Below are 14,191 nucleotides of genomic sequence, written 5' to 3' on the forward strand. Positions count from 1 at the left end.
AAAAATTTTTAATAGTTATATAAAAAAGATTTTAAATTTTTTTTTTCAAATCTATTATTTAAAATAAAAGTTTTTAATTTTTTAAAAATCCATTATTTAAAATTTATTCATATTATTAAAGTGTTTTGGATTTAAGATTTATTTATATGCCATTGAAATCAAGACAAATGATTCACCCAAAAAATTAAATCTATTTTTAAATAAATAAATAAATAAAAATAATGACACATGATATCAGAGAAAATAGGTGAATACCTCAGAGGTAATTTGTTATACCACTGATTGTATTTAAACTATACTCTGTTATTTATTGTGCGAAAATACATTTATGCTTTGGTCAGCATGCAAACCTTGTGAATGAAGAAAAATAATTGTCCAAAGTTCCTATATACTTCAGAAAGGCACATGATATTTAGAATAATGTAGTAAATGCCTCAGGGGTAATATTTACACCTCTGACTGCCGTTCAGCTACCCTCTAATATCACTTGTATCAAAATACGTAAGTTTCCAAATACTACAAATGTTTTTTTTTCAATTATCAAATATTTTTTGTATTATTTATTTTCCAAATATTTATTACTAACCGCCTTTGGCAACCAGCCACTTGGCCAATCTTAATGTTCGTTTAACTTTTAATAATTAAATATTTTACGCAATTCCTACTTTAATAGATTCTTCATCAAAATATTTTAAAACTTCAAATTTTGATAGGCATATAATTCACTCATAATATTATAAAGTCATAATGTAATATGTATCTCTCTAATTTTCTGTTAGCTCTCGTAGAATTTATGCTTTAAATTAAAGTGGAAAGAATTAATCTGCAATTAATATAATAATATTTTTTACTGAAACAAAGCATTTTCTTATAATATGATTACTGATAACAGAGTCACTGAGCGTTTAAACTTTATGGGCACTAAAGAATATCTTTCTTAATTTATGTCATATCTCAAGAATTTGTCAACAAAATTTTCTACTGATTCATCATGAACAGATCGATTAATTAAAAATGTTTAATTTTAAATGCATCAAACACTAAGAAAATAAAATGAATCGTTTAAAATAATTGGTCGAAAACAGGTTTAAAAAAACTACTTAAAAACGATGTACTCAAAACTATAAGCATATACAAAAAATATATGACTAACATAAATACAATTTAATTACAAAAGCATGCAACTAACCTAAAAATAATTTAAATCAAGAATCATCCGTTGATAATATTGTCAACAATCAGAACACAATGCGCATGCGTGAATTTTCAACGCCAGTTACTGTGACGCAAATGCGTGATTTTTCTACGTCAGTTGAGGTAACGCTATGCAGATTAGACATTTTTAATTTCCTATTATTCTGTGTTATTTTAATTCAAAAGTACTTCAGAATGAATCTGAAAAATCGATTAATTAACAATGTTTAATTTTAAATGCATCAAACATTAAGAAAATAAACAGAATAATTGGAAATAATGGGCCGAAAAATGTTAACCTTGGCCACATGACTGTTGGGGGAAAAAAAAAATCCGAAACCCTACTCATTTGGCGTTGGGGAAAATGAAAAGATTTTTTGGTGGGAAAGTTAGTTTTTAATTAATAATTGAAATTCTAATTAAAATTTCAAAAAAATTGACCCCAGGTGCACATTCCCGACCTCCAAGGTATACACGTACCAAATTTGGTAGCTGTAGGTCAAATGGTCTTTTCTGTAGAGGGCCAACACACACACACACATACACACACACACACACACACACACACACACACACACACACACACACACACACACACACACACACACACACACACACACACACACACACACACACACACACACACACACACACACACACATTGAGCTTTATATATAAGTATAGATAAGAGTATTTTGAATCTTATGCTTGCTATATTCATTTACAAGTGTTTTGCATGAAATCTTTGAATCTTGCATTTATAATTTTCATTCCCAAATGATTTATATGGAATTTTTGAATCTCACGCTTATCAGTTTCAGTTCCATATGTTTAATATGAAGCCTTCAAATCGTACCGTTATTAATTTTATTTCCAAGTTTTTCATTTGATATTTTTGAATCTTGCAAGGATTATTTTCATGTCTAAGTTTTTATTTGAATTTTTTGAATTTTTGTTTCTTTATTTACAGGACAAGTACTTCATTTAAAATATTTATATTGATATCTCATTTGGGTGAAATATAACAATACTTATAATTCATTTAATAATTTAATACTTTATTTTTGATTTAATAATCTTGTTAAGTCAGACTTCCTAGCATTTAAGAATAATATAGGCAAATATATCATTGACTATCCTCACCAAATTAAATTCAACAGCTGAGTTTCTGCAGAAAAATGGCCACAATACATTTCTGCTTAATATCATTTATTTTTTTTATATTGTTACGGAACTTTCTCTTGTACTACTATTCGCAATTCGATTTCACAAAGTACATAAAGTTAACAGGGTTCGCTTGTAGTGGGTGTATGGTATGAAAACAATCAGCAGGTTTCAATAGAAAACATCGACGACACGGAGACATTATCACAAAGACAACGAATACACAGACGACAAATATATACGGCCGAGATGAATACACAGCAGCACACTACAGAAAACAGTAGCCCACAAGTAGTAATCGGTAGTAATAACGACCACAGTAAACAAAACGGCCAGACAGAATTCAGTAGAAGGAGGGATTTCACGTAGCTTCACTCTACGATCTCTCAACTGCCTCTTCGCTTCGATCATCACTGCCTCTTCGCTTTAGCTTTATCCAACTGCCGACTCACTGCTACACGACTTGCTACTCCACACACGACACGATGTTGCTACTACAATAAACGCTAAGATTCAGCACACAGCTCATTTCAGCAATCGCTTGAGCTCCACACAATGCTGGACTATTCCGCTGTTGCTTCGTTATCTTCTCGACGACTCGTTTCACGACTCCAACTGACTCCGGCTGTCTTCAGCTTGAGACTGCCGGTCTTTTATGATTCTCTTGTGGTGGGCCGAGAAGGCTCTGGACCAGTCAGGCGTATCTCGATTATTATTGGCTGAATTACTAAAATTCTCAAAATTTCCAATAATATCTATTTTGTCGCCAAATTCGTCACCATGTTGCCAAATGATTACCAAGTGTGTCTCCAAGCTCTGAAATCACCGACGCAGCACCCGATCAGAACACAGCACAGCGTATCGTAAAATTGTTTTTTCAGTGATTGAGCTAACTTTGCTTTTAAGCAACATTACAGGCTTGTAACAATGTTTTGTTATTATTGTTGATTATTTCGGCTTATATAATATTTCCAAAGATGTAATTAGCCTTCGAATATAAAATGATGAATGGGATTTCTGTATTAATGTAAAGGCAAGGGAAACGTAGTATCATTTTCAATATGCTTTTAAATTTTAACCTCTTACTTGGACACCACTGTAAGGTATGGTTGTGTGTCAGTGGATCCTGACGCACTTCCACGTATTGCGGTGGGGGGGGGGGAACTTGTTATGATATTTTAAAATACAATTTCAGTTTTAATTATTTTCCAAAGTTTTATCTTAATTTAGTTCATATTAACTTCATTCTAAAATGTTCCCTTATTTCCTGGTCCCATTCCACTTTTTCTATTTAATTAATTCAACAGAAAGCTCGCTCTGTAAAAATACTTAAGTCAGCAGTCCCCCCTCTTCGAGTGAAGGGATAAAAAAATTGCTAACCTAAGCAAATTTTTCTAAAAGATACCTACATTTCTCTTGTCTAAATCGATATGTATAAAGAAATCCCTATCAGAATCTCATAGTATTTAAACACTGAGAAAAATATTTATCTCTCTCTTTTTAGCTTTTCCTCATTTAGTTCTGTGTTGATGTGCTCGTCGCTTCTGCTGGTACATAAATCATGCCTCCCGGGATGGAATGAAACGAATTTTAAAAACTCAAGATCTTTTCTCTGTCTTCGGCCACTGTATTTTACTTCAAAATATTATGTTTACATATAAACATATAATTTTTGATATCTTTCTTCACTGCTTCGCGTTCATTCCTATTTTCTTCTCTGTGCTTCTTCTGGTGATAACTTCTTACTACCCTGCCCTTTACTGGGCAGACAGGAGAATTGGGTACATGGCGGAGTTCGTGTCAAATTGCAACTTTTTATTAGCGATAAATCTCCAAATGTGACAACATTCTTTAACATTTTCTAATAAACTAAAAAAAAAAAAAAGCTACAAAAACGATAAATTGTCAATTTTCTGCCCGTGAATTTTGAGGTTTTTAAAAGCTTGAAATCAAAACAACAACATGTTCTTACATGATAATAAGTCAAAACATTTTATCTCATGTGATGCTATTTATCATAAAGCATAAAATTTTAGAAATGGAAGCATAAAAAATAAAATCTTGCAGATGTATCATTGTAAAATTATGAAATTAAATAGATTTTCATTAAAAAATGCTGCAAACCTTAATTTTTTTAAAATTAGGGAAAGAAATCGCAATTACATTCAATGAATTTTTATATTTTAAGGTACCATAAGAATTCAATTAAAGTATTAAAAACGTTTAATTTTAATTAATTTTAGAACTTTGAAAAGTAGACCTTATTTTTTATGCCTCATCCGAAGAGCTCAACCATATTTCATAAAAATTGAGGAAATGCTCTTAAATTTCCTCAATTTTTATTAAAAGACAGGATCAACAACCAGAACCAATCATTTATCTATTTTATATAGGTAATCACAAAAATACACCTTATAAATTGATTTCCATCTTACCAAATTCTTCATCATTTCTTGATATAATTTATAAACCATTTCTAACCTTTCTGAATTCACTTTCACAAGAGTTTGATACTGAATAAACATAGCCTCTGAAGTGTTTATCCCAGAAGTAAATAACCATTCCCTGTCATCTCCATATGAAATAAAATGTCAGGAAACATCTACCAGGACATCATTGATATTAAGATCACGAATTGTTGTCTCGCCGTCATTGATTCTTGAAGCATCTCACGTTTCTTGCACTACAGTTTCTTCAGTTAAGTCACACCACGAAAGAATAAGACGAAATCTCTTTAATCCGATTTCGATAAGTAATTCGACGACAAAAAATAAACAGAAACTGGCTAGGATCTTAATTTCCTTTCGCTATTGATATTTACTTTTGATTTTTTTTAATGATAATTGAAGTATTTGCCGTGATAATATTATTGTGGATTTGACAACATTGGATCAAAAATGTGTTTCGCTAGTTTGTAAAACATGCATAAGCGAATAAAGCAGAAATTTTTCATCATGTTATCTTCTAATGAGTAGAAAATAAACAATATAATTTTTATTACAAATATAACTGTGTTTTGGTCATTTTGATGAGAATGCATCTTTACTCTTAAATCTTTATGTTGTGGTGAATAGCATATAAGCCAGTTAACAACTACGCAGCGCGAGCACTTGCTGTTGTGTCCTGGTCATGTTACTGGACTGCAAACAAAAATGTCCCAGGCTGTATCCTCACGCATCACAATTCCCTAAATTGGGGACCTCGGACGATGAACCTTCAACCTTCGTAACAGCTGTTGTGGCGCCATCTACTCGCAACCAAAGTCATCAGATTCACTTGACGCAGCAACCCAAACACGATCGCCATAACGCTGGCGCTACTCAAATGGGTACAGACGCGTTAGAATCAACAGCTAATACATCACCACTCAACAGCCATATCGTTCGTCTCACCTCCGACTCACAGGAGGGAGAGTCTGTGGTGAACCTTATAAGCCAGTTGACAACTACGCTGCACGAGCAGTTGCTTTTGTATCCTGGTTATGTTACTGGATTGCGAACCACAAGGTCCCAGGTTCTATCCTCGCGCAATTCTTCAGTAATGCATTCTTAATTATCATAAAGCGATTGATATTAAAGCCTTGTTATTTCAATAAATTACATTTGTTCTGCTTATTGCTTTCTCGTATTCGTAATATAGAAAAAGTATAATAATTGTCCAAAAATTCAAACTCGAGATTTTGACGAATCTACACGTTTTAGATCTCCCTGAATTCGAAGCACACATTTTTGGAAAATGTCTTTTTGTTTGTCTGTGGCAAAGATAATTCAGATACTATTTGTACTAATTGGCTGAAATTTAGTACACGGCCTTTATCTCAAATTTGCAGATTTCTATCGAAATTAATTAGTTCAAAGGAAGTTAGCCTATCCAAAATACACAATAATTGCAAAACGTTAAAATTAACACAATAATTACAAAACGAAGAGAGCTAGATAGAAAAAATTTGTACACAAACTTAACATGTATAATGCAGATACCTATGTAATTTTGAATCAAATACAACTAGTCAACTTTTGTTTCAATCGGTTGAGAAAAACGCGTCTGAAACATAAATTCGATTTTTGGAAACTATTAACGGATGCCAGAGATAAATCGCCAAATATTTCGCCAAGGACAACACGATAAATTTCGTAAAACTGGTAAATTCACGCCACAAATATTTCGTAACTATTGTGAGCCAATGTCATATAAATTCTCTGGTATGGCATGTTTATTACAGAATATGCGAAGGGAGACTTATTCCTCTGGTTATCCAAAAGCGTGTTCTTAATGCATTCAAGTCCCCTGACGTCATATTACCATTAGAAACGTAACGATTCGTCGTCTAACTGTGTGTTATCTTTCCCAGTATTGTAAATTTTCATTCTTATTTCCCATGGGAACACCCAGGTAATAATAAAAAAATTCTTTATTTTTCACAAATGGACGACGAATATCATGTGTTAAAATATTTGATAAAAATATAAAAAAGATTTAAAATTTATTAAAAGAATATAAAATTTCGTTGAAATTTCTAAAAAAATTATTTTCAAAAAGTGGTCAAAATTTTGAAAAAAAAAAAAAAAAAAAAAAAAAAAAATTAAGTGCCATTTAAATTAGAATTATTAAAGAAAATAACTTTTTAATATTAAAACCACATAATTTTATGTAAGTATAATGCTATTTTTTATATTTATCATTGAAAAGAAATACTTATTTATTTATTTATAGTTAAAACATTAAATATTCCTCATGCACCGCAATGTACAACACGAGGCTTACAGAAATGAGTATAGAAACAATCAGACCTTTGACAATACTCCTGAACAAAAGTTAAAAGGGAATGAAAAACAAGACAAAAGAAATAGATAAAAGTAAACAAAATAGAACATATTATATATATATATATATATATATATATATATATATATATATATATATATATATATATATATATATATTGTCACGAATCTGTGATGCGGCTTTCCAGCATAGTTGGTTCCATGGGAGGTTACAGAGCTTGGCGACAAACTTGGTGACTTAGGCGCCAAAATAGATTATACCCGAAACATCGAGAATTTTCCCGATCCGTCCAGTAGGAACCAAGTTACGCCTCGAACGTTCCTGATTGGTTGAGAGGCTTCTAGCCCCGCCTCCTGATGCCTATAAAAGGAAACAGTCCTGCCGCTGCCGAGTAGTTGTGAACCAGTGGTGAACTGAGTAGTCGGAAGCGACAGAGAAGAGTGGTGGACTAGTGGAGTCGAAGAGTAAGCGGAATCGACGCTAAAGAACTGGCCTTCGAGAGATAAGCAGAGCAGCGACGGAGTGAAGCAAGTGCTGAACTAAGCTGTGCGCTACTGCCTGCAGTAGAATCTGTTGTATGCTGCTGTTTATGCTGTCTTGTATGCTGTTGTAGGCTGCACGTCTCGGCTGAAGATAATCGTCTTCTGTGCTGTATATAGTTGTCGTCTTTGTGCTGTCCTGTATGCCTTCGTGTAAATAAACGACATTGTTTTATTTTCTACTGCCGCCTGGTGATTGAGCGTTCTTCACACCATATAACTTCCACTATCCAAACGAACCCCGGAAATTTCGTAACAATATATAATACACATAAAAACCAAAATACTAAACAAAAATGAATGCAAAAGTTTAGAAAAAAATATTGTGAAAAGTAGTTAATGATAGGTGTAAATTTCTAGGTTATAGTATAAGAGTAAAATTATTTGTGTTTACAAGCTAGAGCAAATTTTACAAAAGATAAGAAGGGGGATTTTGTATTCACAAAAGTGACCAGAGCAACTGACCGATCCTTTGCTGAAATGCCAAGTTTTTGTTGAAGAACTTTCCGGCAATCGTGTGCTTGCAGACACCGAAAAATAATGCGTTTAACGCCTTGAGTTTCTCTTAAGGAACAGTCACATATCTGACTAGTTTGTCGACGAAACCTTTTTAATTATTGACCGAAATCCCGAAAAGAAATACTTTGATTAATTTTTAATGAAGTATATTTTTAAAATAAAAACGGCTCCGATTCGCTTATTACTGCTCCTCAAAATGACATTAAGTCAAATTTATTAGGAAATCTAGTGCAAACAGTTAAGGTATCTAGAGTGTCAACTGCCATATACACATACATACATATTCGCCTTTATTATTAGTAAAGATAAACTTTCAGAAAAATAAAAATGCATTACAATTAATGAGAAAAGCACATTTTCTTCTGAATAATTTACATTGTTGAAACAAGAAACAAGCTAATTATATCCTTATATATTAGCGGATCAAAAATTTTGACGAAAACTCTCATATGTCCATAAGTAATCCTTTCACACAATTCTTCTTATTCTTTCATACACGAAGTTACAACACTGCAAACCGTAAAAACCAACCTACTCGTTACTTTACTATCGCTATTACAATTTTTAGAACAAGCTCACTATCTGGTGGTTTTTAGAACTTCCTCCTCTGCAAACTGTGAAAGACATCACAGAATTTTAAGACCTATTTTAACACCCGAAATAATATCATAAAGTCTTAAGACGTTGTTACAGCATTTTGTGGCAACATTTAGTAGGGGCCGCCATTTCCGGAACCAAACTCAAAGGGTTATAAAGAATATTTTAATAACCTGCAGTAAGTTTTTAAGCGTCCTTCATAACACGTGTCTATTGTATGCACATGAATTAAGGTAGTAAAAACGTTGGCAGATTTTCGACAAGGCAGCTGCCTAAGGTCTAGACTGATTCTAGGTCGATTAAAAAATGGAATTAACTATGTTGCCAAATATTTAAATTTAAAGAAATATAAATTTTGCTAATGCAAGGAGAACATACATTGAATCATTAAAATTAACCGACTTTGGCGATCAGCTTGTTTACCCAGATTAATTACATTTTAGGCTGTTAAATACTAATGTTGATTTTTTTTTATTCACGTTATTTGATGAGACCGAAAAACATGAAAATTGAATAAATCAAAGCAAATTAAACGGTGTATATACTTTGAAATGAAATAGGACGTGAAAATCATACTTCGGTATTCTTGTCCAAAGAAATTTTTGTTTTTAAAAAATCTTAATTTTAACATAAGCGATTGAATGTTTTGATAGTGGAGTGTAAATTTCATAAAATTAAAAAATAATTTTTACAAATTTGTATTAAGTTATATATATATATATATATATATATATATATATATATATATATATATATATATATATATATATATATATATATATATATATATATATATATATATATATATATATATACATATATATATATATATATATATATATATATATATATATATATATATTTGTAATTGATACAATTAAAAAAGGCATGTCTTAAATTTTAAGATAACCTAAAAATCACTTTTGAGCGATTATAGTTTTGGAATATATACTTCAATATCCATAGGCAAGTTATAGCAATTTTCCGTCTGGCGAGGGTTAAGTCTATTTTCGCCCTCGATTTAAGCTAGTTATATTCTAGTTTCATTTTTTTTTCAACTTTCCTCCGCATGAGTTTAGTTTAGTAATGTGGTGAAAGCTTATAAGTCAGTTAACAGCTACTCTACACTGGCAATTGCTTTTGTATTGTGGTCATGTTACTCGGCTGCGAGCCACAAAGTCCCAGGTTCTATCCTCGCTCACAACAATCCGCTACAGTTATATGAACGTCCCGTTTTAAAGCAACGCTAGGGGTATTCTAGGATGGACCTCGTAATTGGAAAGAATAGGCCAACAAATGATTATCTTGTTTACGGATTTCGTTTAAAATTTGATAAGTGTCTACGGTTTGGATGCTAAGACTGTATAAAAATCTACCAAATTTTATCTACTATTTGGAGTAATCCTGTTCACTTGCACTCGTACAATCAGACAAACAGACCTCCTCAGAATGAATGGTTATGAAACATTTACAAATTTGATATAGAGATCAAATTACACCCGTTTGGTTCAAAGCGATTTTGTTTATAGAAAAACAGACGTATTTCCAACTTTTTTTTCATTTTATCATATGAGAACATGATGTTGTTTCGGTTTGAGATTTTTGAAGCCTCAAAATGCATTGGCAACAAATTGGTGATTTATCGCTTTTGAGGCATCCATTTTTCGCTTTTAGGGTTATTAGAAAATAATACAGAAGGTTGTCACATTTGGCGATTTATCGCCAACTAAAGTTACAACTTGGTTTCCAAATTATTCATTCTCTGAATTCTTACGAATTGGCTTAAATGGTTTAAGTCCTTAACCAGTTTGAACTGGTTTGAAACAATCACGAGACTATCATATTACGCATGCGTCGATATTTAAAAAACAATGTTTTTTTTCATCTCACAATTGGTCGAGCTCCAAAACTTTGTTTGACAGGTAGAAAAATTGAAAATGAAAGTTTAAAAACAATTATTATTATATATATATAGAGAGAAAGGGATGGAGACCGATTGAGAAGAATCGTGATTGTTTCAAACCGGTTTAAACTGGTTAATAACTTAAATTAATAAGTCATAAGTTTATTAAGACAAATAAACAAATAATGACTTAAAAATTATAATGTTCTCATTTGATAACTTGAAATTTGCTATCGTAGATTTCATTTAAATTTTTTTTTTTTTTTTTTTTTTTGAATTTAGGGAAGTTTGAAACATTGGAGTTGCGTCAGAATCTCGAGTTCGATTTATTTGACGATTACAGTATTTCCTATCTGTAAACTTCTCATGCAAGCACGTAAAAAACGATGCTTGATGCAAATAAACGATATGACTGTAAACTGTAAAAACGAATTTAAAATTTATTACAACAATATAACATTTTGTTGAGACTTTCTCCAAAAATTATTTTCGAAAATTGACAAAATTTGGAAAAAAAAATTAAGTGACAATAAAATTAGTGACATAAGAAAAACGTTTTAAAATGTTAAAATCATTTAAATATTATATTTATACAATGCTAGTTTCGGATTTTATGATTGAAAACTTTGGTTAATTTTTAATGAAGTAATTTTTCAAAATAAAAATGGCTTCCAATCGCATATTCTTACTCCTCAAAGGGCAAATAAATCAAATTTAGCAGGCAGTCGAGGGCAAACAGCCTGATATAGAGAGTACCAATTGCCGTATACACACATATACATATTCACCTTTATTAGTGATAGAGAAAAACTTTCAGGAAAATAAAAATTCATTACCACGATGCTAATCCCAATATAAAAAGAAAAGCTGCAATTTCTTTTAAATAATTAACATGCTGATAAAAGAAACTAGTTATTTATTTTACTTCATATTAGTGTATGTAAAATTTCGACAAAAATTCTTATCTGTCCATAAATAATCCTTTCACACATCTCTCTCTCTCTTTTTTTCATACCCGAATTTACAACACCGCAAGCCGTAAAAAGCAACTTTCTCGTTATTTTATCGCCGATATCACTATTTTTAGGACAAGAACACCTATCATGGTGGTTTTTAGAGCTTCCTCCTGTGCAACCTGTGAAAGACATCACAGAATTTTAAGACCTATTTTAGAGCCCAAAATAATATCATAAAGTCTTAAGACGTTGTTGCAGCATCTTGTGGCAACTTTAAGAACAGCAGGGACCGTCATTTCCGGAACCGAACTCAAAGGGTTATAAAAATATTTTAATAACCCGCAGTAGGTTTTTAAGTGTGTCTCATAACATATGTCTATTGTATGCACGTGAATTATGGTAGTAAAAGCGTTAAGAGATTTTCGAATTGGCAACTACCTAAGGCCACTGGGTAGATGAGGTCGATTAAAGAAATAAAATTGATATAATTGTCAAATATATAAATTTGAAGAAACAAAAACTTTGTAAATGATGAATTATAGGAATACAATGTGTTTTTACTTAATTAATAAAACTATTTGCCTTTCGTGACTAGCCTGTTCGACCAGATTATCGAATTTTTAGGTTGTTAAATATTAAAGTTGAATATGTATTTAAAAAAAATTCCAATTTGTGCTTGATGAGACGAAAAATATGAACTTAATTGAATAAATCAAAACAAAGCAAAAAACGTATGTACTATGAGTTAAAAGCGGAGGAGAAAAAAAATCTTATTTCGAAATTAAAGTCCAAAAAAGCGTTTTTTCGAAATACGAATCTTAATATGGGCAAAAGCACTCGATCTAATGTTTTGATAAAAAAAGTTGAAATTTCATAAAATTCTCAACCTGTGGGGCGTGCCCCCCTAGGAGGGCGCAAGCACACTAGAGGGGGGGGCGAGAATATCCAAGAGAAAATATTACTTTAAAAAATTCATTAACTGACTGAAAGGAAAGCACACATACACATAGAAAACAAAATACATTTAGACATATTTAATAACTTATTGAAGTAAAACAACTTACTAAATCAAAACTTACTTAATCAAAACATACTAAATTAAAACAAATTTAATAATTATTAGTGATTTCCTGGGCCTGTCTTGCAGAGCAAAGTTTTTCGAAGGAAGGCTTAATATTAGAAATAGCTCCTCTCAGTTCTGCCGAGATTTATATTTTGTCTTCACGTAGCCACAGCAGAAAATCCAGTTTCACAAAGGTAGGATGTTGAAAATAGTAATAGAATGCGAAATACCTTTGTTTTTAGTGCAATTTAAATCATCCTCTACTCCTGCCCAAAATTCAAATAGTGATTTATTACTAAATTGTCTTCTAGTTTCGCCACTCGTAGTGATGTCTATGAATTTTTCTTCCTCATCAATTGAGAGTCCTTCAGAAGTCTCATGAAAGGGATTCCTAACCCACTCGTAACTTGCTATCAGTTTGTCGTTAGCAAAAAAAATACTTTTTAAAATTCTTTGCCAGCATGGCTAAAAGATTTTCAGTGGTAACAAAAGCAACTTTTACATGTTCTTCTTCATCCTTGTAAGTTTTAGTACAATCATCCATATTTGCAAACATTGTTAGATTTCTTTGCTTTAAATTTCTGCTCCACAATTCCGATTTTCCTCAAAAAGCATTAACTTTATCACTCGTATCCAACATATGTGTATTTGCTCCTTGGAGTTGAAGATTCAAGTTTATTGAAATTGAGCTATTTGGTATGTCAACCAAGTAGCTCAATTTCATCATAAATAAACCATCGCGAAAATTCTCGGCCTCTGGTCTGTTTTCTTCTTTTTCTCATTTTTATATAATTTACTACGGTTACAACCGTAGTTAACACAATATTCAGACCAGGACTCATTTCTTTCGAAGCCAAAGCTTCTCTGTGGATCATACAATGTGTCCAGACGCACTGAGGCGATTTTTGTTTTACAAGTGCTTGTATTTCTTGGAATCTTCCGGACATTAAACGAGCACCATCGGTGCATATTCCGACGCAATTTTTCCATTCTATGTTTGCCTAGTTCATAAAATCATTTAAAATAGCAAATAATGCGAGGACTTTTGTTTTGAGTTCTATGGTTTGCAGAAAAGTAGTTCTTCTACTACTGACATATTATCACAAAATCGAACACAGGCAATTAAATGAGCATCTTTATTACTATCCGCTGTTTCATCAAGCTGTATTGAAAACAATTAGTCGCAACTTTGAGAAAAGCTGACACTGTATATCTTCAGCTATATCATCAATTCGATGAGCAACAGTATCATTTAAAACAGGTACGGACTGCAATTGTTTTGAAAAATTGTTTTGAAACATAGTTTCTACAATCTCAATTGCTTCTGCCAAAATAAACTCTTCATCAATGGTGTGAGGTTTTTTTACATCTAGCTATTTTATATGAAACTTTGTAAGATGCAATTAAAGCTTTTTTATTCACAGACAAAATTTCTTTAAAAAATGATTTTTGCTTTTTATATGATTTTTAT

The sequence above is a fragment of the Argiope bruennichi genome, chromosome 6, assembly GCF_947563725.1.
Source record: "Argiope bruennichi chromosome 6, qqArgBrue1.1, whole genome shotgun sequence".
Classification (NCBI taxonomy): Eukaryota; Metazoa; Arthropoda; class Arachnida; order Araneae; family Araneidae; genus Argiope; species Argiope bruennichi.